Here is a 24730-nt window from a genome sequence, read left to right as displayed (position 1 = left end):
TTCTTCAGGTTTGGGAAATTTTCTGATATTATTGCATTGAATAGGTTGTTCATTCCTTTGGTTTGTATGACTGTGCCTTCCTCAATTTGGATAATTCTTAAATTTGGTCTTTTCATGATGTCCCACAGTTCTTGGAGATTCTGTTCATGATTTCTTACCATCTTCTCTGTTTGGGCAACTTTATTTTCAAGATTAAATATTTTGTCTTCATTGTCCGAGGTTCTGTCTTCCAAGTGATCTAGTCTTTTGGTGATGCTTTCCATTGAGTTTTTTATTTGGTTTATTGTTTCCTTCATTTCAAGGATTTCCATTTGGTTTTTTTTGAGAATCTCTATCTCTTTGTTTAAATGATCTTTTGCTTCCTGCACTTGCTCTTTCAGGTTATTGGTATTATCATTCAATGCCTGCATTTGCTCTCTTATCTCATCCTTTTCTTCGTGAATCATCTTAATCACGTATAATCTGAAGTCCTTTTCTGACCTTTCTTCTAACATACTGTCATTGGATTCTATTACTATAGAATCTAGATTTGTTTGGACCATTTTCTTGCTTTGTTTTTTCATGTTGTTCACGAATCTTCCCCTCTAGCAGTGCAGATCTGGGGTATTGCAGATTTCCCCCTATAGGCTTATAGTGGCCCTATAGGTTTCCAAAACCCTTTCTTTAAGGGGAGAGCAATATTAGCAGTGCCCAATTCAGACACTATGCAATCCTAGACCAAATAGCCCCTATGAGGACAATAACAAAATTGTCATAATAAACAGAATAAGTTCAAATATTATCTTCAGTAAAACAAACAAATTTGCAATAAGGTCTGCAGTTTCTTTTCTTTATTGTAAATAAATGGGATACATGTTGTTTCTCTGTTTGTACATGGAGTCAAGGCATAACATTTGTGTAATCATAAATTTACATAGGGTAATGTTGTTTGATTCATTGTTATTTTTTCCTCCCCCCCCCACCCACCCCACCCCTCTTTTCCCTCTATACAGCCCGTCCTTTCTCCATTTTCCCCCCTCCTTAACCCTAACCCTAAACCTAACCCTAATGCTAACCCCTCCCACCCTCCATTATACGTCATCATCTGCTTATCAGCGAGATCATTCGTCCTTTGGTTTTTTTGAGATTGGCTTATCTAACTAGCATGATATTCTCCAATTTCATCCATTTGCCTGCAAATGCCATAATGTTATCATTCTTTATGGCAGAGTAATATTCCATTGTATATATATATGCCTCAGTTTCTTTATCCATTCATCAATTGAAGGACATCTAGGTTGGTTCCACAATCTGGCTATGGTGAATTGAGCAGCTATGAACATGATGTGGCTGTATTTCTGTAGTATGCAAATTTTAAGTCCTTTGGGTATAGACAAAGGAGTGGGATAGCTGGGTCAAATGGTGGTTCCATTCCAAGATTTCTGAGGAATCTCCATACTGCTTTCCAGAGTGGCTGCACTAATTTGCAACCCCACCAGCAATGTATGAGTGTACCTTTTACCCCACATCCTCGCCAACACCTATTTTTGCTTGTGTTCTTGAAAATCGCCATTCTAATTGGGGTGAGATGGAATCTTAGGGTAGTTTTCATTTGCATTTCTCTTATTACAAGAGATGTTGAACATTTTTTCATATATCTGTTGATTGCTTGTACATCTTCTTCTGTGAAGTGTCTGTTCATTTCCTTAGCCCATTTGTTGATTGGGTTATTTGTATTCTTGGTGTAGAGTTTTTTGAGTTCTTTATATATTCTGGAAATTAGCGCTCAATCTGAAGTATGAGTGGCAAAGATATTCTCCCACTCTGTAGGCTCTCTCGTGACATTACTGATAGTTTCCTTCACTGAGAGAAAGCTTTTTAGTTTGAATCTATCCCAGTTATTGATTCTTGCTTTTATTTCTTGTGCTATGGGAGTCCTGTTAAAGAAGTCTGATTCTAAGCCAACAAGTTGAATAATTGGACATACTTTTTCTTCTATGAGAAGCAGGGTCTCTGGTCTGATTTTGAGGTCCTTGATCCATTTTGAGTTGAGTTTTGTGCAGGGTGAGAGATAGGGGTTTAGTTTCATTCTGTTGCATATGGATTTCCAGTTTTCCCAGCACCATTTGTTGAAGAGGCTATCTTTTCTCCATTGCATATTTTTGGCACCTTTGTCTAGTATGAGAAAATTGTATTTATTTGGGTTTGTGTCTGTGTCCTCTATTCTGTACCATTGATCTACCTGGCTGTTTTGGTACCAATACCATGCCATTTTTGTTACTATAGTTTTGTAATAGAGTTGAAGATCTGGTATTGGGATACCCCCTGTTTCGCTCTTTCTACTGAGGATTGCTTTAGCTATTCTGGGTTTCTTGTTCTTCTAGATGAATCACATAATTGCTTGCTTTATTTCTGTAAGGTACATCATTGGGATTTTATTTGGAATTGCATTGAATCTGTATAGCACTTTTGGTAGTATAGCCATTTTGACAATATTTATTCTGCCTATCCATGAACATGGAAGTTCTTTCCATCTTCCAAGGTTTTCTTTAATTTCTTTCTTTAGTCTTCTGTAGTTCTCATTGTAGATGTCTTTCACCTCTTTTGTGAGATCGATTCCCAAGTATTTTATTTTTTTCGATGCTATTGTAAATGGGGTAGTTTTCCTAACTTCTCTTTCTGAAGATTCATCACTTATGTATAAAAATGCATTGGATTTATGAGCATTGATCTTGTAACCTGCTACTTTACTAAATTCACTTGAGTTCTAAAAGTTTTCTGGTGGAATTTCCTGGTTCCTCTAAATATATAATCATGTCATCAGCGAACAGGGATAGTTTGAGTTCTTCTTTTCCAATTCATATCCCTTTAATTTCTTTGGATTGTCTAATTGCTCTGGCTAGAGTTTCAAGGATTATGTTGAATAGAAGTGGTGAAAGAGGGCATCCCTGCCTTTTTCCAGTTTTTAGGGGGAATGCTTTCAGTTTTTCACCATTTAGAATGATACTGGCCACGGGCTTAGTGTAGATGGCCTTTACAATGTTAAGGAATGTTCCCACTATCCCTATTTTTTCTAGTGTTTTGAGAATGAAGGGATGCTCTATTTTATCAAATGCTTTTTCTGCATCTATTGAAATAATCATGTGATTCTTGACTTTAAGTCTATTGATATGGTGAATGACATTTATTGATTTCCAGATGTTGAACCAACCTGAATCCCTGGGATGAAACCTACTTGATCATGGTGCACTATCTTTTTAATATGTTTTTGTATGTGATTTGCTAAAATTTTGTTGAGAATTTTTGCGTCGATGTTCATTAAGGATATTGGTCTGAAATTTTCTTTCCTTGATGTGTCTCTGTCTGGTTTAGGTATCAGGGTGATATTGGCTTCATAGAATGTGTTTGGGAGGGTTCCCTCCTCTTCTATTTTATGGAATACTTTGAGGAGTTTTGGAATGAGCTCTTCTTTAAAGGTTTTGTAGAACTCGGCTGAGAACCCATCTGGTCCCAGACTTTTCTTTGTTGGTAGGATTTGATGACCTCTTCTATTTCATTGCTTGAAATTGATTTATTTAAGTTGTGTATATCCTCCTCGTTCAGTTTAGGTAATTCATATGTCTCTAGAAACTTGTTGATGTCCTCAAGGTTTTCTGCTTTGTTGGAATATGGATTTTCAAAATAGCTTCTAATTATGTTTTGTATTTCACTCATGTCTGTTGTGATATTTCCTTGTTCATTCCGAATTTTAGTAATTTGAGTTTTCTCCCTCTTTCTCTTTGTTAGTGTGGCTAAGGGTTTATCAATTTTGTTTATTTTTTCAAAGAACCAACTATTCATTTTGTTAATTTTTTTGATTGTTTCTTTTGTTTCAATTTCATTGATTTCGGCTCTGATTTTAACTATTTCCTGTCTTCTACTACTTTTGGTGTTGGTCTGCTCTTCTTTTTCTAGGGTTTTGAGCTATAGTGTTAAGTCGTTCATTTGTTGATTTCTACTTCTTTTGTTGAATGCGCCCCATGAAATAAATCTTCCTCTCAGTACTGCTTTCATAGTGTCCCAGAGATTTTGATGTGATGTGTCTTTGTTCTTGTTTACTTCTAAGAACTTTTGTATTTCCCTCCTGATGTCTTCTGTTATCCATTCATCACATAATAGCATATTATTTAATCTCCAGGTATTGAAGAAGTTTGTTTTTTATTCTGTCATTTATATCTAATTTCAATCCATTATGATCTGAGAGAATACAAGGTAGTATCCCTATCTTCTTGTATTTCCACACAGTAGCTTTGTGGCATAAAATATGGTCTATTTTAGAGAAGGATCCACGTGCTGCTGAGAAGAAAGTGTATTCGTTCTTTGTTGGATGGTATATTCTAATATATGTCCTTTAAGTCTAAATTGTTGATTGTGTTATTGAGATCTATGGTTTCTTTATTCAATTTTTGTTTGGACGATCTATCCAGTGGTAAGAGAGGTGTGTTAAAATCGCCTAGTATTATTGTGTTGTGGTCTATTTGATTTCTGGAATTAAGAGAGATTTGTTTGACATACATGGATGAGCCAATGTTCGGGGCATATTATGATTGTTATGTCTTGCTGATTTATGCTTCCCTTAAGCAGTATGTAATGTCCTTCTTTATCCCTTCTGACTAGTTTTGGCTTGAAGTCCACATTATCTGAAATGAGGATGGATACTCCAGCTTTTTTGCTGTGTCCATGTGCATGGTATGTTTTTTCCCATCCTTTCACCTTTAGTCTATGGGTATCTCTTTCTATGAGATGAGTCTCTTGCAGGCAGCATATTGTTGGATTTTTCTTTTTAATCCAATCTGCCAGTCTATGTCTTTTGATTGATGAGTTCAGGCCATTAACATTCATGGTTATTATTGTGATATGATTTGTATTCCTAGTCATTTGACTCATTTTTGTTTTTTGACATGATTTGGTTTCTCCTTTATTTGGCTATTCCTTTAGGCTCCCGTTGCTGATTTGCATCGTTTTTCATTTCTTCCTCATGGAATGTTTTGCTGAGAATGTTCTGTAATGCCAGCTTTCTTTTTGTAAATTCCTTTAGCTTTTGTTTATCATGGAAGGATCGTGTTTCATCGTCAAATCTGAAAGTAATTTTTGCTGGGTATAAGATTCTTGGTTGGCATCCATTTTCTTTTAGGGCCTGGTAAATGTTGTTCCAGGCCCTTCTAGCTTTTAGGGTCTGGATTGAAAAATCTGCTGATATTCTTATTGGTTTCCCCCTGAATGTAATTTGATTCTTTGCTCTCGCGGCCTTTAAAATTCTGTCTTTATTTTGTATGTTAGGTATTTTCATAATAATGTTCCTTGGTGTGGGTCTGTTGTAATTTTGTATATTTGGAGTGCTATAAGCCTCTTGTACTTGGTTTTCCATTTCATTCTTCAGATTTGGGAAATTTTCTGATATTATTTCATTGAGTAGATTGTTTATTCCTCTGGTTTGTTTCTCTAAGCCTTCCTCAATCCCAATAATTCTTAAATTTGGCCTTTTCATGATATCCCATAATTCTTGTAGATTGTGTTCATGATTTCTTACCATCTTCTCTGTTTGGTCAACTTTGATTTCAAGGTTAAATATTTTGTCTTCAATGTCTGAGGTTCTGTCTTCCAGGTGTTCTATCCTATTGGTTATGCTTTCTATGGAGTTTTTAACTTGGTTTATTGTTTCCTTCATTTCAAGGATTTCGGTGTTTTTTTTCAGTATCTCTAACTCTTTATTGAAATGCTCTTTTGCTTCTCTTATTTGCTCTTTTAACTGTTGATTGGTGCGATCATTTAATGCCTGCATTCGCTCTTTCATCTCTTCCTTCAATGCCTGCATTTGCTCTTCCATCTCCTCGTTTGCTTCCCTGTTTTAATTATGTATATTCTGAACTCCCTTTCTGACATTTCTTCTGCTGTGCTGTCATTGGGTTTTATTGATATAGTATCTAGGTTTGTTTGGGTCATTTTCTTCCCTTGTTTTCTCATATTGTTCAGATATCAGTAGGACTCTGAGATATTGCAGATTTACTCTATTTGCTTATAGTGTCCCTGTAGATTTCCAGTATATCACCTCCCAGCCTTAGTAGCCTGCATTCTTGGAGGAACTTGATAATGCAGTGCTTCCAAAGAAAGCTGTCCCTAGCCTGCTACTGGTTCCATGGCTTGGAGCTAGCTCTGTGCGGAAAAACTCTCACTGGGTTGTCTGCTCCGAGAAGCTGGCCATGAAAGGAGCCTGTCACTGGAGGGGGCAGGGCTACTTGGGGAAGTCCCTGGCTGCCCTGTCCTGGTCCCTGAAGCTGCCTGCAGGCCGGAGCTTGCCACTGGTTCCTGGACTTGGAGCTGGCTCTGTGCAGAAAGGCTCTCACTGGGCTGCCTGCTCCAAGAAGCTGGCCCTGGAAGGCACCTGCCGGCGGAGGGAGCAGGGCTGCCTGGGGAAGACTCTAGCTGCCCTGCCCTACTCTGAGAAGCCACCCCTGTCCTGGCCTGCTGCCCAGGCCGAGCTTCACCCGGTTGGGGAGACTCACCATGTGGCTCTATGTTAGTCCGAGTCTCTCAATGTCTCCCGTTCTTGAATCCTGGGTTCTGGAGCAACAGGAGATGCAGTCACCCTCTAGTTTGCCATCTTGGATCTTCAAGGTCTGCAGTTTCTAATGGAGGACAAAGAGGATGCAGAGGGATGTAGAATGTGGCTGTTAATGGGATATGAAAAGAATATACATAAGTTCTAGATAATAGAAAGGGTGAGAGTGTAATCAAAGAAATTGGATGTTAGCATGCAAAAAAGGGAGAAAGAGACTCTGAGGGAACATATAAACAAAAGGAAAAGAGAGCAAGAAAAGTAACGAAATAAAAACAAACTTTTTCAATAAGGAGAAAAAAGAAAATCTACAGTGTAACAGCCATATAGTAATGAAACCTCCCAGTGTTCAGTAGCCTGATGCATGAGAGGTACCTGACAATGAGCTTCAAGCCTCCAGCAGGCGTCTCAGGATGGGATTTGCCCCACCCAAAGATCGGAGCTCCGGCTTCCAGGATTATCCAAGATGGCCGCTCTGGCTTCAAAATGTGTTGGCAAATGGGGAGCTGCAGCTCAGGGTGTGCACGTGGTCAGCTGGGGGTCCTGGAGGTGGGATGCCATTGGTCAGGCAGGTGTCCTGGAGGTTGGGTGTGTTTGGTGTGGTTGTGGGATCCTGGAGGCCAGTTGCAATCATTCGTTCTGGGGTCCCAGTGATAGGGCGTGGTCAGTTGGTCTGGGGGTCCTGGCGGCAGGGAGCAGTCAGTTGATGTGAGGGTCCCAGAGGCAGGGAGTGATCGGTCAGGCTGAGGGATGGTGGAGACGGGGCTCAGTCAGTCCGGTCAGGGGTCCTACGGGGCCTGGTTGTTGTCTCAGAATGGCGGCAGCCACATGTAATCAAACCTGCAGGTAGTGTAACAGTGAACTTCCAGGCAACAGCAGGTAGCTGGTGCTCCACTTGCGGTCGGCGATCAGTTTGCTGGCTGTTGTTGGACGATCGTGAGGTGAACCTCGTGCAGTGTGTGATGGATAGGTATAAGGCAGGCGATGGACAGGCGAGAGGCAGGCAAATGGTGGATGATAGGCACCTGACAGTGAGCAATCTGCACTCAAAAAAACACATCGATATGCTGGCAGACTGCAGGTCATCACAGCAGACAAATGGAGTAAACAGCAGGGGATTGATAAGAAGCAAAAACTGCCTCACCAAGAAACAGATATCCTCTGCTTGAAACCAGAGTTACGGAGCGACACGGAACGCAGCCTCCCTCTAGTCTGCCATCTTGGATCTCTTTATTAGACTCTTAAAAGAAGTATCCAAGTAGGAGGCTGAAGCAGGAGAATTGCAAGTTTGAGGCTAGCCTCAGCAATTTAGTAAGGCCCTGTCTCAAAATGAAGGGGACAGAGGATGTAGCTCAGTGGTAAAGCACCGTTGGGTTCAATCTAGTCAAAAAAAAAAGAAGAAAAAACCTATCCAAATTGGCATGTGCATTCAAATTCTTAAATCTATGAGATAAGACAGAAAAAATAGATATACTGCTGGGCATGGTGGCACACACCTGTAATCCCATCAGCCTCAGGAGGCTGAGGCAGGAGGCTGAGGCAGGAGAATCTAGTGTTCGAAGTCAGCCTCAGCAACTTATTGAGGTGCTAATCAACTCAGTGAGACTGTGTCTCTAAATAAAATACAGAAAAGGGCTGGGGATGTGCTCAGTGGTTAAGCACCTCTGGGTTCAATCCCCAGTACTAAAACCAAAAAATCAAAACAAAATAAAAACACATTTACTTATGTCTTCTTAGAACTTCAAGTATTGTGGAGGCAGCTATTCACTTATTAAGGGAAGGAGCCATCTATCTTGCATATCTCTTAATGTCTTTAAACAGTTTTTGCAGCCCTTTATTCTAACAATTTTTAAATCAAGAATATTTTACTGAAAATATTAGTGTCAAACTAAACATGTTGAATATCCTAACCATTCTTAACAGCTGAATTGTCCTACTGACTGTAAATGTTCAGTGGAAGTTACAACCACCTAAGGGCTTGCTTCAGTGTGCTGAATAAAGTCACTGATTGATGATTTTCACTTGGTAAAAATGTTACAATAGGAGTAATGCCCAATAATCACCAACCGATTGATGTTTGTTACAGTCAATGTATAATCCACAATAATGGGGTTGTATTTGGTGTCTGGCTTATTTATTTCCCATTTAATTTTCTTATTGATTCCATTAATTCTTATAAACCAGTTTAAATGTCAATTTGTTAATTTTTATGTTTTTCTAAGTGTTTCATGTGATAATCAAATTCAGCAATTTGTTTAATGATTTCCATGAAATTTCTGGTTTTTGAAGAATGCTACTTTTCATTGTAACTTCTGAAGGGAATACTTGTTCCCTTAAAACTTCAATAACTGCAACTGCTCTTTTTTAGCAATCTGAAATAGTATTGAAGGTTTTCATATCTGTCTTGAAGACATTGACTTAGTTCATTTTTATTTGATTTTCAGGTATCTCAAGCAAACATAGCTTTCTGGTGCTTTTGAAATCTTAATGACAATATATTCATCTACTCTGCTTTGCTGAAAAGAGTTTAGAAGCAAAGCAATAAACTTTTATCTTGGAATAGACTAATGAGAATCATATCACAGTTTAATGTAACCATTTATGATAAAGATTCTATATTGCTTAATTTTCTGTATATACTGCTAGGATAATGATTTCAGGGAAAATGTGTCTTTTAGTAAGCAATAGTTGAATAAAATTATTGTACATCATAATAAACCATAATGAAAGATCACGGCTTTTATTGAAGTCAATGAATTATAACCTACATGTGTGCTTTGTTGGCACTACAGGTTGTATTTTGCTTTATTATAACTTTCATTTTCTGCTTTTTTCAATTTCTCTTACAGTATGTAGGACACTTATAATCTCTCCTTTCTTCTGTTGTCAGTTTCATTACATATATTTTCTTGATTATAGTGGTTCTCTTCCTTAATGATTTTTAATCTTCAGAGTTTTTAGTTTCTATTGTATTATAATAAGTGTTTTTATACACATTAAAGCTTCTGCCATCCTTTTATTTTTTGCTATTGACTTACACAATTATACTTTCTTTCTGTCATATTCAAATTTTGGTTGGTATTTCTGAATAAAGATACACAATTTAATATGAAATTAATTCATTCTCAAGAACAACTGACATGCTGTTGCATTATATTGAGGTACACAATTACCCATTGTAGATCAGTGTACTCTTAATATTCCATGCATTGACATACATATGAATATGTATAGGTGTTTTTCCACTGGAAAATTTGTTTCTTTGAGTCATTTTGTTGTATTAGTGGCAATTTTGCATACTACTCCATGCAGAACTGCCATACTTCATCTGGACAACATGTATCATACTACTAAAACACTCTGATACACTGGCATGCATAAAACTTAAGACTTTATACACATAATCATTGTTTGTATTATTAAGGACTTAGGCCTTACAAACGGAAATTCTGATGTATTCCTTTTAATTATATTTCCATCAAAAATAAAATGTTTATGGTACACTTATAATCATGTACGCTACATTATTGGTTTTATTTCTGTCAGTAGAACTTATGTTTTAGACATTGATAAGAACAAACCCACACACACATAAAACTTCATATATTGGTGACAGAAAAGACTTTAGTCTAAAGACTAGCTTCTAAGCTGTGTACATTTTAAACCTTGTTTCTCCTCCATTAAACACATATTCTGTGTGTCAACACTACAAGTACTTTTGTTATTGCTGCAGAAATTTGACTACACTTTGGGCAGAGTGGATAGTAGGAAGATTCCAGGAAGACAACCATACTGTAGTAAGAACCTAACTATATGCAGAAATGATTTTTCACTAAACCCAAAGCATCTCCATCAACTGTCCATTAGCTAGATCCAAAAAAATCTCACAGTCCAGTTCAAGAGCTATCCAATATGAGGGAAAATATGTTGGAGAAGGGAAATGGAAAGAGATGGTAGTCTTAAATTGTTTTTGTTAAAATATTTTAATTCTACAAATGTTACAAAAAACATATGACTATGGGACATATTTCTAGGACACCTCCAGGCTCTTAGAAAGGACACATTATCTTCACGGTAAATTCACCTTTGGTCCACACAATGGTCAAAGTGATTTTAAAAATTAGAAACCTTATGGTAGTTTTGATTTGCATTTCTCTTATTACTTGAGATGTTGACCATTTTTTTCATATATCTGTTGACTGCTTGTAGATCTTCTGTGAAGTGTCTGCTCAGTTCTTGAGCCCATTTGTTGATTGGATTATTTGTATTCTTGGTATAAAGTTTTTTGAGTTCTTGGTACTGGTGATTGAACCCAGGGCCTCGTGCTTGTGAAGCAAGCACACTACCAACTGAGTTATATCCCCTGCCCCTTGAGTTCTTTATAAATTCTGGAGATTAGTGTGCTAACTGAAGTGTGTGTGGCAAAGATTTTCTCCCACTCTGTAGGCTCTCTCTTCACATTGTTGATTATTTCCTTTGCTGAGAAAAAGCTTTTTAGTTTGAATCTATCCCATTTATTGATTCCTGCTTTTATTTAAGAAATGCAAATCAAAACTACCCTAAGATTTCATCTCACCCCAATTAGAGTGACTATTATCAAGAACACAAGCAACAATAGGTGTTGGTGAGGATGTGGGGAAAAGGGTACACTCATACATTGCTGGTGGGACTTCAAATTGGTATAACCACTCTGGAAAGCAGTATGGAGATCCCTTAGAAAACTTAGAATGGAACCATCAATTGACCTAGCTATCCCACTCCTCAGTTTATACCCAAAGGACTTAAAATCAACATACTACAGTGATGTAGCTACATCAATGTTTATAGCAGCTCAATTCACAATAGCTAGATTGTGGAACTAACCTAGATGCCCTTCAATAGATGAATGAAAAAGTGGTATATATACACAATGGAATATTCTTCAGCCATAAAGAAGAATAAAGTTATGGCATTTGCAGGTTAAGTGGATGGAGTTGGAAAATATCATGCAAAGTGAGTTAAGCCAATCCCCAAAAACCAAAGACAGGATATTTTCTCTGATAAGTGGATGATGATATATATTGGGGAGGGGAAAGGGAGTAGGGAAAGAATGGAGGAAGGATGGATTGTGTAGAAGGAATTGAGGGGTGGAGGGGGTGGGGGGAAGGAAAGATGGTGAATTGAGACAAACATTATTACCCTATGTACATTTATGATTACACAAATGGTGTGAATCTACATCATGTACAACCAGAGAAATGAAAAGTTGTACCCCATTAGTGTACAATGAATCAAAAAAGAAAACAAGAAAAAAATACTAAAAGATTTAAAAAAAAATCATAAACCAATTACCACTCCCTTGCTTTATAGCCTCTGATGACTGCCCATTGTAGTTAGAATGAAAGACAAACTCCTGCCAGGCATGTTGACACACACCTATAATTCCATCAACATGGGAGGTTAAGGCAGGAGAATGACAAGTTCAGGGCCAGCCTGGGCAACTTAGTGAGACCCTATCTCAAAAAAAAATTAAAAAGGTCTGGGGATAGAGCTCAGTGATAAAGGCCCCCTGGGTTCAATGCCACTACTAAAAAAAAAAAATTAAACAATTTAAAATAAAACACAAACTCCTTACCAAGCCTGATCTGGTCCCTTTCCATTCTAATTCTACTATAAATCTTCACCTTGTCCATTACACATTACCCACAAAAACACTCCTGCATGCTTATTAACCTAAGTATGCTTATTAAGCTAAGATCCCAATAATCCACTCTTCAGGTTCTTCCTGTACTGAGTACAAGGAAAGTCTAGGAATCTGCTGGTAAAGTACACTGACTGTAACTTTGCTCTTTCTTTTCAGTACACTTTAACAAATACTATATAAAAGCCTGCTACATCTTAAAAACTAACTTGCAAATTTACAAACCAACAAAAAAAGGAAACAGAGCTTCTTGGAGAAACGGTTGGTTGATTCTAGGAATTGGGCAGGAAATATATAAAATGAGAATGGGAATACTTGTCACACCAGAAAACAAGGATGCCATCAATGACTAGAGAGGTCATGTCAAAAAGACAAAGGAGACAACCTGAAAGAATCAATAAGGTTAATAAGCTAATGCACTGAAACACATTACATGTTTAAATCCATGAGTTAATAAGGATATCCAAATATAAACTAGTCATTTTGAAAAATACCAATAAATTAATTATTGTGAAAACAGATAAATGGGCAAAATCAAATATTTATCCTACCTTTCCTGTAGAAACTCTACCACTTGATAGTCATGAGAAAGTTCTACTCATTATAAAAGTATTCCAGTTTTTAAATGAAAAATGGGAGTTGTCATATCACCCATTTTGCAAAACCTAACAAATTAATACATTGAGGCATTGATCATCAACATCTCCTAATACCACACCAAAAAAGGAACTACAGATCTAGTATTCTTTCTGATGAAAGAACACAACACCTCCAATGAAATATTCTTGTTTAAAAAAGAGAGCAGGGGTGGATGGAGAGGAGGGAAAAGAGAGAAAAAGAGAAAAAGAAGGGGAAGGAGGAGGAGGAACAACAGTGATGACAAAATATATTTAGTATCAGCACAAGTAGCAAAAATCTAAGCAGTGGGACTTTCTTTGGGACAAATGACCTGGTTTCTAAATAATTTTAATAAAATAGTAATTAATTTCAAGAAAAAACAAACAGAAGAAATGGAAGAATATTATAAGAGACTTAACAGACATATGATCATAATATAGACCATATTTAGATCCTAACTTTAAAAAAAAGTCTGTAAGAGAAATGAAAACATCCATACAAAAACCTTCCCTGCATGCATACACTGTTGGTGGGACTGAAAATTAATAAAACTTTGGAAAGCAGTATGGAGATTCCTAAAGAATCTAGGAATAGAGGCATAATATGACCCAGCTATTCCACTCCTCATACTTGTTTAAAAGAACTAAAATCAGGATACTACAGTGATACAGGCACATCAAAGTTTATATCTGTGCAATTCACAATTGCAAAGGTATGGAACAAGCCCAGGTGCCTGTCAACAGATGAATGGATCAAGAAAATGTACTGTATGTGTGTGTGTGAGAGTGTATCACAATAGAGTTTTACTCAGCCATAAACAAAGAATGAAATTATGACATTTGCTCGTAAATGGATGGAACTGGAGAACATTATGCCAAGTGAAATAACCAAGACTCAGAAAGTCAAGGATCAAATGTTTTCTCTCTTATGCAGAAGCTAGAGCAAAGTAAGGAAAAAGAAAGGGAAGGATCAGATATCACAAAACTAGAGAGATGATCAGTGGAGTAGAGGAAGGAGATACAGGGGGAGGGTGGAAGGACAGGAAAAGGGAGCCATGCAGAATGAATTTGAAATAAGTATACCATGTACATGTATAACTATATCACAGTGAATTCCACCTTCATGTATAACTCTAAAGCACCAATTTAAAAAAAAAAGAAATAGAAGGAAGAACAGTAGAATAGAAGGGAATAAGAGGATGGACAAAGGGAGGCAAAGAGGAAGCCCTGGGGACTGAAATGGAGCTTATTAAATTCCACGTGTTTATGTCAAAATTAACTCCACTGTTTTTCAGTCAGCTTTTTTGCCACTGTGACCAAAAGACCTGACAAGAACGATTAGAGGAGGAAAAGTTTATTTGGCTTATGATTTCAGAGGTCTCAGTCCCTAGATGGCCAACACCATTGCTCTGGGCCCAAGATGAGGCAGAACATCATGGTGGAAGGATGTGGAGGAGAAAAGCAGCTCAGAACATAGCAATCGGGAAGCAATGAGAGTTCTGCTCACTAGAGACAAAGTACAAACCCTAAAGACATGCCCCCAGTGACCCAGCTCCTCCAGCCACACCCTTCTTGCCTGCAGTTACCACCCAGTTAATTAATATCAGTGAATTAATGCACTGATTATATTAGAGTTCTCATAATCCAATCATTTCACCTCTATACTTCCTTGCATTGTTTTACACATGAGTTTTTGGGGAACATCTCATTCTAAACCATAACACCCACTATTATGTATAACTATAATGCATTGATAAAAGAATTTTTAACAATTTGAAAAACAAACACTTGTACCTAAAGGGTCACAGCAGCATTACTTAGCCCAAAATAAATACAACTCATCCATCCATCAACTGATAAATGGATAAATAAAATGTAGCATATCGATATAGCAAAAAAAAAAAGAAAGCTGAGCATGGTGGCACATACCAGATACACAGGAGACTAAGGCAGGATGATCACAGATTTGAGGCCAGCCTGGGCAACATAGTGAGACTTATTATTATTCAAATGAGTAATAAGCATATGAAAATGTACACAACTCATTAGTCATCAGAGAAATGTAAATTATGACAAATACACATCTTCCAGAATGGCTAAAATGAAGAGAAAATAGAAAATACTATATATTAACAAGGATATAGAGCAATTGGAATTGAAATATATTGCCAATGGGATGTAATTTGGTGCAACCACTTTGGACAACTGTTTGGCAATGTCCACTAAAGCAGAATACATACATGTACACCCTATAGTTATACAATTTCAATTCAAGGTAAATACCCAAAAGAAATCGATGCATATGCTCACCAAAAGATTTATACACTACTACTCCTATCAACACTATATGTAATAGCCAAAAACTAAAAATAGCAACATATTTATCAGCAAAGAAAGAATACGACAGTGAGAATAAAGGATCTATAACTTCACACAGTAGAGGTGAATCCCACAAATTTAATATTGTATGAAAGAAGACAAACACCAGACATACATACTGTATGAATCCACCTACCTAAGGGAGTGGGTGAGTGAAAGGGAGCATAAAGGGAGGTGTCTAGAGAGTTTGCCCTGTATTTTTATTGAATGATGATTATAGAGTTATTTACTTATAATTTTTCTATATGGAACACTTCAACTAAAATTACTTTTTTAAGAAGGTGATTTAAAATTAAAGATTTATTTAAAGATTTAAAATCATTACTTTTTTAAAGAAGTCGAAACACTACACTAACCTAGCACACAGAATTCTGTTCCTTTAGAATCCTCTTCCTTCTACTGCAGTTATTCTCACTCAGGTTTAGGGACAAGGAGTCTGACAGAGCAAGTGCTAAGTCCTCTGACAAGCAAGATAGAGGCATAAATTTGACACAGTCTTTGTCATTAATAATTAAAATAAGATTAAAGGAGTCAACAATCACTGAAGTTAGTGTAATCTTAGGCTGTACTAATAAATCTTTCTCAGCTGGGCATGGTGGCAAAGGCCTATAAATCCAGTGGCTCAGGAAGCTGAGGCAGAAGGATTGCAAGTTCAAAGCCAGCCTCAACAACTTAGCAAGGGCCTAAGCAAATTAGTAAGACCCTGTCTCAAAATAATAATAATAATAATAATAATAATAGGGCTGAGGATGTGGCTTAGTGGTAAAGCACCTCTGGGTTTAGTTCTCAGTACAAAAAAAAAAAAAAAAAAGATATATTACATACCCCACTTTCATGCCTTACCAAAGAAAAGAATATTTCAGACTATTTATTACTTAGAGAAACAACTTGAGACTTTATTTGGGCCAGTAGGCAGTCAGAATTCCCCTGGATATATTTCACAGGAAACAGAGGGATGTGGCCCTTAAAATATTCCTAATGACTTCAACATACTAGCTTTAAAATGATTGGAAGAATGACTCCATGTAAGGTCCACTTGCTATCTTCTACCACCCCAAAGTGTTCTTCTCCCAAGATTAACATATTCTTCCCAGCACATTGGACATGTATATTTTATATCTGCCAGTAGAGCTGAATAATTTAACAGACCCTGCGAGACTGGGTCATGTAAATTACCTCAATTGGTGTTATTTTAATCATCAAGAGAATGTATTTTAAAAAATTTAAACTCTAATATTTTTCAAAGTTTCTCTAAACCAACTCCTTCTCAAACTAATGACAATTACCACCAAAAGAAGAATAGGAATTTTTTCATCTTCTGTCAAAATAATTATACAAATCTTAAAAAAGAAATTTTCTCTTTTACCCAGATTATAGAAAAGAAGTGGCACCCATTATTAATGTAGGAACCAACCGAGAAATTCATCTGCTCAGGTCCCTGATGGAGAAATCATGGCTGATTAGCTGACTAGCCATCTTCAATTTATCAGTAAGTTGTGTTCCAAAATTTATCTGCAAGTGAACTGTGTCAAACTGAAAACATTTTCCCACACAAACAAAGGATGCGTAGTGTCTCAGATCAGCTCCCAAAAGTCTGTGAATTGTAAACTGACCTCACCCATGAGACTACTAGTACTAGTCTGGGTCCCAAGAGCTACAGTACAGGAGAGAAAAGGCTCTCCTTTTCCTTCCCATTGCTGAGCACTTTAAAGTTTCCCAAAGGGCCAAGCCCAGGTCTTCTAATCCTCTGCAAATGTTTTTATCACTCCCACATCCCTCGAGGCTATCACAACCCCTACTTTAGGGCTTGGGTTGAGGGAGAGGGCAGCAGGCTAAGCATTGGGTATTAGGGACTCAGCCATGATACCTTGTATATAAGACATGAACATCAACTCTAGAAAAACTGAGATAGAGAAAGGATTGTTTATGGGATGTGGGTGCACAAATGGGATTAGTCATAAATTCTGTTATCTGAACCTGCCTGCAAGGTTGAAGCAGGACCAATAGCAAATCTAATGCTGAACCTGCTAAAGGACTTTTTCTAGGACTTTTTACAATCCTGTCTAGCCCAGGGACAGGATTGGTCCCAGCATCTAAGTTTGGGGATCAATTTAGAGAGGCTAATAGTTCAAGTGAGAACTGAAGGACTGTAGGTTGGAGAGTCAAAAAAGTGATAATCATTTAATATTCTGATAAGGCGGTTTCTATTCATTTAGAGGAGATAACAGGAGGTCACTAGCATTAGACAGTCCCTGCTCTCACAGAGTTTATATCCAAGATCAGTGTGGAAGATTTCAGTGGGACCAAAAGCACAACTGCTTCAAACCAGTTTGGAGGTGAATAAATAGTAAAGTGTGACCAAGTCGACTATTCAAGATTCAAACAGTTAAGTATCAGTTGTGATATATTCCTCCTACAGTAAAACTAGAGGAAACCAACAAACTTAAAACCTGTAAATTTAATTTTACATGTCAGACCAAGGTGGGAGCACCAAGCAGCTAGGTTCTTTTGGGTAACTTTCCCACCTCTCCTTTCACCTTCAAGAGCTATCTGGGATGTCCACTATGGCTCCCTCTCCGAATCAAGTTGTATCCTTTTCTATGACTTTTGCCTAGGTACACTTACCTTTCTAATCTCAGTACTTTCCTGAGGAACATGGGATAATCATTGAAACCATTTGTTTTCAGTGATAATCGAGTGCCCCTCCCATAATATCCTTGGCATAATGAATATGTACATCTCCAGAAATCCCTATAAAGTGTTAGCTAGTACCTATTTTGGAATCAAGGCCTCTCAGTGCCCACTCAAACCACACTGCATACAACTGCCTACCCAATCTGCATGCATACATGACCAGGTCTAGTACCCAAAGAGTTCATCATCTTCTGACTTTAAAAAAAATTTAGTTGTAGATGGACACAATACCTTTTTATTTATTTATTTTTATGGGGTGCTGAGGATCAAACCCAGTGCCTAATATGTGGTAGGCAAGTGCTCTACCACTGAGTCACAACCCAGCCCATCCTCTTGATTCCTTTAAAAAATAACATTTATCAAAGCTTCACAGAAATATGTGTCAAGCATCATTCTTAAGCACTTAGTATAAATTATCTCATTTAATCCATAGGACAAGTCATGAAACAGTTGTTTTTATTAGCCTCATTTTACAAATGGGAAACCTGAGGCAAAATCCATCTAAAAGAAGGCAGGTAAAGACAAGACAATGGGACAAATAGAAAACAAATACCAAGGTATCATATTTAAACCCAACCATAATAATAATTACATTAAATGTATGATCTAAACATCCCCAAATAAAGACAGAGATTATAAAATTAGATTAAAAATCAAAAAGCCAATTTTCAGTATAAGGGGAAAACAAAAAGCACACCATGCTAATAGAAAAAAAGAAAGTCAGGGAGGCTATATTAATACTCAAGTAGATTCTGGAAGTAGTACATAATCTTAAATGTATATATGTAATAACAAAGTTCAAAAATACATGAAAGAAAAACTGACAAAATATAATGCAAATTCACAATTGTTTCCAGATTTCAATATGCCTTTTTCAGTAATTGACAGATAAGGCAGAGAGTAAATCAGCAAAAACTTGGAATAAAATCACCCATCTTAAATGGCACTTACAGAACACCACATTCAATAAGAACAGAATAAATATTCAAGTGCATATAGACTATTCACCATGGGACATCAGGTACTAGGCAATAATATGAATTTCATTAAATTCAATAGGTTCTCTGACCACAATAAAACTAGATATCAATAACATAAGGATATCTGAGAAATCCACACATATTTGGAAATTAAACAATGCACAAGAGTCAAAGGAAATAAATGACAAGTTGGGAAGTATTTTGAGCTGAATAAAAACGAAAGTACCACACATTAAATTTGTGGATATAGCTAGAGCTGTGGTTAGAGAGAAATTTATGGCATGAAATTATTAAATGCTTACATGAATCTTCACCTGCCATCAGTACATTTTCCAAGAAAAAACAAAGAATGGAGGACAAAATTCAGTCTTGAACACAACTCCAGTTAGAGAAAAGTGAACCACCATTGATAAACGTTAGTGGAAAAGGATGTTTAAGTTATCAGAAGCAGCTCTTAACTTCAAATCACTTATTTTGGTAGTAGATGCTTGCTGGCAATACGCATCTAGGTGACTGAAGGCAGTGAAGGTAGTCTAGAGAAGGCTGGGGGTCAGTGAATAACAGCAGCATGGACTACCAATTGATGAACTCTAATCCCAGGTTAGAGGCTAATGTTCTTGCTTTTAAAATATCCTTTGCTACACATAGGTTGTGTGGGGTCTAATATACTTATCACCTACAGAAATAAAAGTCTCTAAATGGATCTGTCCCAAATAAGGACAGAGAGTTGGAATTGCTTGTTGGTCATAGTCTGTCATTCCCAAATATTATTTACTACATTACAATCACCAAAGGAACTGTTTTTATTTCTTTAAATTTAATTCTCTAGGAATTCACCCCTAAGAGATCCTGATTCAATACATCAATATGTTTAAGTGGAGGTTTCCTAAAACTTTTTAGTTAATTCTGATGCTTCCCAGTATGGAAACTAGTATAAAATATTGCCAATAATAACTAAATTGCTGACAGTATTTTAATAGTCCTGTTTTAGGTGCTTTGCCTGTATTGTTAAGATTTAATTGATTAGCTAAAGTTCATTTTTGAAAACCAGATGAGAAAGCATTAAATCATTTAGTGGAGTTCATCCTTACACAAGAGAAATAGAAATGGACAAGGAAAGTCATCTTGACATAGAGGTCTTTTCAATTACCTATAAACATACTAAAAACACGATTAACAGTAGTCTTGAGGAAGCATGAAGAGCCAGAGAGTTAGAATTCGCATCTCAAATTTGACACAGGGCTAGTGTGATCCACAGGTTGGCATAAAGGATTCTGCACAGTATCACAACTGGCCTTGATTCCAAGTTCAATATTCTCTCCATCAATGCCAATTTAGGATAAAACCAGACACCAGGGGGCCTATATCTTCTAGGTCTATGTAAAAGTATATTGGCTTCCTGAAAAGTCCAAATCCTTCATGAAGCCTTCCTAGATCAACACTTCCCAAATTATTCTTAATCTGAGGTAATTCTTACCCACTGTTCATCATGGTCTTCAAATGTAATTGGTCTCCACATGCATGTGGTATGAATACCTCACTCATTTTATATTGTTTCCTCCTTTTATCTTGTAAACATAATCTCCTGTTTTTACTATTGAAGTCTTTGATCAACCGACCTGGAAAGCACAAAAGGTGCCTGCATAATAGTACACATCCAATTAAACTCATAAATGTTCTTTGATAATGAGGAGATATGTGACAGGAGATAAGTATTATTGCATACTGGATGAAATTAGGATCATGAAGTCCTTAGAGCTAGGGATGTAATTTAGTGATAGAATGCTTGCTCACCATGTTTGAGAAGGCCATGGATTCAATCCCCAGCACTTGAAGTGGAAAAACAACACCTTGGTGAATGAAGTCCTTGAACAATGTACAATGTCATTCTGGTTAAAATATAAGAAAATATTGTGGGGACAGAGGAAATACTAGCATTTTATCAGTCTGATACACAAGGCCAAGGACATCTAGCTCTCATCCAACAACAAAAAAAAAGGTCAGATTAAGCTAGATGCTGTCATTTTCTAGTTCCTATCCCTGAAATGAAGACCATTTCTGATTTGCAATCCTGTTTTTCTCAAGTTCATGCACCCTGTGGCTAAGTGGAATCTTCTTCCCCTTTCCCTCTTCTTCCTCTCTTAACTACTTCTATTTAGCAAAAACATCAAAGCAATTAAGTTTAAGCCTGACCCATGTAAAAACGGCTATTACAAAGCTTAAAACAATATCTAAGAATCAGGGACAGAAAAGCCCTATTATTTTTACATTAAGGTGTGTCTTCTCAAGTTGCCATACCCTTGTTATTCTTAAGTATATCTACTTATATCTATAAATACAAAATCTATATTCAATTAGCATGTATTAGCAACTTTTAAGCAGTTCCTCTTTTTATACTCAACTCTAGACCCAATAAAACCTCTTTGGTCCTGACAGTGTCTCTGGAAATATTACTATAATTTAAAAACCTTTAAAAACATTTAAAATATACTTCTGATAAGTGATGAGATCAAATATTAAGCATCAATAAGCTTTAGTCTACCTAAGAGACAGCCTTATAGATCAAAATGCATAAAAATAAAAACAAAGGACACAGCTTTTAAATTAATGATACTGTTTATATTACTTGTATCTTGGGAATCAAACAATGGTTGCAAGTTTTCTGATCTTTATAAAGAATAAGGTTATCGTAAATCCCAGTTTACACACTGTCCCTAATATTCAAAATGTTTTCCCAGACCAAACCAAATCATCAAAAACATGTGGGTCTGGATCATGTTTTGATGTTGTAGAAGTTTTCTTATTAGCATGAACTGAGTGTCAGGACCACTGCAAGACACTTCCTTTTTCTAATTCACTGAAGACATCACTTCTTCGAGAATGCAAAAAAAATTTCTTTCAGGCCTCAGTGCCAGGAAAGATTTTTTTCCCACTGTAACTAGCTTTTTATTTGACAGACATAGCCATTGCTATAACTAACCATATTACCTTGTGTGGTCTGCCAGTTTCTCAGAGCTGATTCACAGCCTAAATGTACACATTAACTTCATTTTGACTGATTTCATGAACAAGATTTCCCCATTTACTTTTAAAATACTGTATATTTCTTCATAAATAAATCCTTTTTAGAACATAGGGGGTAGAAATTTTATAACTGGCTACTAAATAAGGCTACTAGGGCTTCTACCTGTACTTGGCTTAAGTGCTTCCTTGAAATAAAATGGTCCTAAATCATGGGCCAACAATAAATTGCAATCATTTGCAAGGCTAAGAAAGATGCTCTTATATCCCTAGTGTATAACCCAACATAGACCATCAACTGTCTTCCAGCTTTTCACCAGCTCCAGATAGATTCAGGGTTATACAGGTTTTAGACTTCTTTGGAACAAGACCCAGGGGACAAAAAAAAAACAACAACAACAACAACAAAAAAAAAATCTGCCACCTTAAATCTTTTTTGAGAATCAGGCAAAAGCTATATATCCAGGAAAATACACATTATCACTAACTAGTATTCACTGGGGGGATAAATACTCCCAAGCTCAATAATGAACCTAAAGTTAAGAACACCTTTCTGGAAAATGACAAGCCCGGATGCCACTCATTAGAACTCAGAGAAAGATTTTGCTATTACACAATTTTCAGGTAAAAAGTTTCAAAGATGAGTTGGAGATCAGGGATATCTCCCGCTCACATTCTTTACTCTGTATGTAAAGTAGTAAGCTCTACCTCACCCAGCCTTCTCAACAGGTTTATTTTTTTCTCAAAGCACCTCCTTCCAACTAACATTATATATTTATTGTTTGTCTCCACTGACTAGAATGGAAGCTCCATGAGGTCAGGGACTTATTAACTCAGGTTGTACCTCTGGGAGAGGCACTCAATATTTTTTAAATTCATTTCCTAAAGAAGATTCCACTCACTAAGAAGGAATTAGCAAACCACAGTCTGCACGCCAAATCCAGGCTTCTACTTGTTTTTGTAAATAAAATTTTTCCTTGAACTCTGCCATGTTCATTCATCTATGTATTAGTTATGACTGCTTTCATACTACCTACCCTACAATGGCACAGCTGAGAAGTTGAAACAAAACCATATGGGCCACAAAGCCTCAAATATCTACTAACTGGTCTCATATAGAAAAAGTCTGATAGCACTCATTTGGCCCTTATTTCCCAAGTTAGATTGAAAGCAACCTTGGGACAGGAGGTAGTTCTGACACTCCTCTGTACCTAGAATGGAGCAGGTGCTAAAAAATGCTATCTTTATAGAAATACATTTTTCCTGCGTCCAACATATTTTTGCACAGTTAAATCCAAAGCTAAAAAAAAAAAAAAAAATCCAAAGCTACTATGTTCCATCATCAATGTGTTTATAGCAAGGCCAAAACCAAAGAGAATTTGTATTCAACAATTGGGGAACAAGTAGAAAAAATATGGATGCTAATTAGTACCAACTTTCTGGTCCAAAATAACCATGTAATCTTTAAAACGTGAATGCAACATAGCAACTGGAAAGCTCTTCCCTATGTTTCAAATGATTTTGAGGTGAACCATGGTTATTTTCTCAAAAGTCAAATATCACTTTAATGAAATACTTTTTACATTAGGCACATTATGGGTCCTCAACAGTGAGTGAATAATTATTCTGCATATCATCATCCATGAATTACAGTTACCTGAAAAGGGGCATCATGATTCATGCCCCTTTGTCAATTCTAAGATAGGTTCAGCATTTAATTCTTTAAAAATTTCGATTTGTATAAGTATCATTGTTTCTGAGAAACTGAGCATGAAGTGGATACTTCTGGGCATATTTTCAGCCCAATGCTTACTCTGAGTGGAGAAGTAACCAAATGAAATCATTTTTTCCCATATTATAAGATGATATGTTATCTGACAATAATATAGTTCATCCAAAACAAAATGAAGGGTTAGGAAGCTCATTAAATTATCTATTCTAAGTTATTCTAAATAAGCAACAATATACACAATATACACAATGATATACAATCATTTGAGAAAACTATTTTTTATTTAGAAAAAAGTTTACACTGGTAGAATTCAGTAGATTAAAAAATTCTCTTTTAAAAATGTCACTGTGAAACTTTTCCAGACGAAAGTTCAGCAATACAAAGCTCCTATAGCTGTAGAATTAAAACACAATTAACTTTCGACACCCCCCCCCATTTGTGTAATTACAAGGGAAAAAATGGCAAGGGACAAGTGAGTGCTGGTATCTTTTTTCTTTTTTAAACAGGTTTTAATGTACATGTACTATATAAAACGATTCCTAGGCATTGCATAAGACACTCCTTCCAATTTAAGTGACTAATATTAAAAACAGGCCAAATAATAAATTAAAACCAAGCTTTAAAATGAGGTAAATTCAAAATGGTTCAATAATTGTTTATTTTCAGTTTCAAACAGTAAAAAGGAAGCATTTAAAATGGGGGAGGGGGGAGACTAAACTCAGGCAATATTTAGTTAACCAAAAGTGAAATTCTGTACACATGTAACCTTATTTGCTTGTTGGGAAGTGTATGCAGCACATTGTGCTAAAAATATGGAACAATCAACACTTTCAGCCATTACTGAAAATAAACACGTAGAAATTAAGCAACAAGTTAAAAATACAGTAATGCACAACTCAACAATTTTAGGTTTTCCACATGGAGCAATAAAGCAGATAACTGAATAATTTAAGGAGATGCAAATGGGCCCTCTTCATTCATAATTCTCGGCAATCTACTCAGGAAAATAAATTTCTGGTCACAGATGAACAATTTCATTCCAATCTCACCTGA

The 24730-nt window shown here is 36.5% G+C and overlaps 1 protein-coding gene and 1 pseudogene across 2 annotated transcripts in view; one reads left to right on the top strand and one right to left on the bottom strand.

Moving 5' to 3' along the window:
• LOC306651546 (tyrosine-protein kinase Fer-like) overlaps window positions 1-24730 on the top strand; it is a 57885-nt pseudogene that overhangs the window by 29163 nt on the left and 3992 nt on the right. The gene's annotated exons all lie outside the window — the stretch shown is intronic.
• The window catches only part of THOC2 (THO complex subunit 2), a gene marked incomplete at its 3' end in the record, with an annotated part of 110517 nt that continues 109718 nt past the window's right edge, over window positions 23932-24730 (bottom strand). The window contains exon 39 of the mRNA XM_079123337.1: window positions 23932-24726. The remainder of the gene's footprint in view (window positions 24727-24730) is intronic.

The sequence above is a fragment of the Sciurus vulgaris genome (genome assembly GCF_902686455.1).
Source record: "Sciurus vulgaris genome assembly, chromosome: X".
NCBI classification, from domain to species: domain Eukaryota; kingdom Metazoa; phylum Chordata; class Mammalia; order Rodentia; family Sciuridae; genus Sciurus; species Sciurus vulgaris.
This window is presented reverse-complemented; position numbering and strand designations above follow the sequence as displayed.